Source organism: Kryptolebias marmoratus, linkage group LG11 (assembly GCF_001649575.2).
Source record: "Kryptolebias marmoratus isolate JLee-2015 linkage group LG11, ASM164957v2, whole genome shotgun sequence".
NCBI classification, from domain to species: Eukaryota; Metazoa; Chordata; class Actinopteri; order Cyprinodontiformes; family Rivulidae; genus Kryptolebias; species Kryptolebias marmoratus.
Window position 1 is genome coordinate 43,233 of NC_051440.1, and position 655 is coordinate 43,887.

Consider the following 655-nt stretch of genomic DNA (forward strand, 5'->3'; position numbering starts at 1 on the left):
GGCGCTGAGCTGCGAGGGCCGCCCAACGCTGCTTGCAGCTTTAATGTCTCTTGCTTTTAGAGGTGTTGAACCGGTGTTGAGTCTGGGGCTATCAGAACAGTTGGATATATACTGAGATCATTTATCATTTAGACTGCCCCAAGTGAACTTTACCATACTCATTATGTGGCTTCAAAGCAAGGAGGTCAATATATATGCAGAAACCAATTTTCAGTTTGATCATTTTTAGAATTATGTAAAACTGCCTCCCCCACACCCCTCCATTTAGCTTCATTAATCTGGAGCGTGTTGTGTTAGTATATCACTTATAATCAAATTAAAAACCCATTTAAATTCCAGGTAGTAGGGCAGTGAACCAGTAAGAATACCAAGAGGGGTGAATGCTTTTGGAATCGACTGTATGAACTGAGAGTTCATAGGAGAAGGTGGTGGGGATATAAATATGTGATCCATCCATCCATCCATCCATCCATCCATCCATCCATCCATTCATTCTCTTCCGCTTATCCGGGGTCGGGTCGCAGGGGTAGCAGCCTAAGCAGGGAGACCCAGACTTCCCTCTCCCCAGCCACTTGGGCCAGCTCCTCCGGGGGAATCCCAAGGTGTTCCCAGGCCACCCGAGAAACATAGTCCCTCCAGCGTGTCCTGGGTCTTC

The 655-nt window shown here is 47.2% G+C and overlaps 1 protein-coding gene across 8 annotated transcripts in view; it reads right to left on the reverse strand.

Annotated features, from left to right (window-relative positions):
- LOC108251676 (suppressor of tumorigenicity 7 protein homolog) overlaps nucleotides 1–655 on the reverse strand; it is a 113,631-nt gene that overhangs the window by 38,868 nt on the left and 74,108 nt on the right. The gene's annotated exons all lie outside the window — the stretch shown is intronic.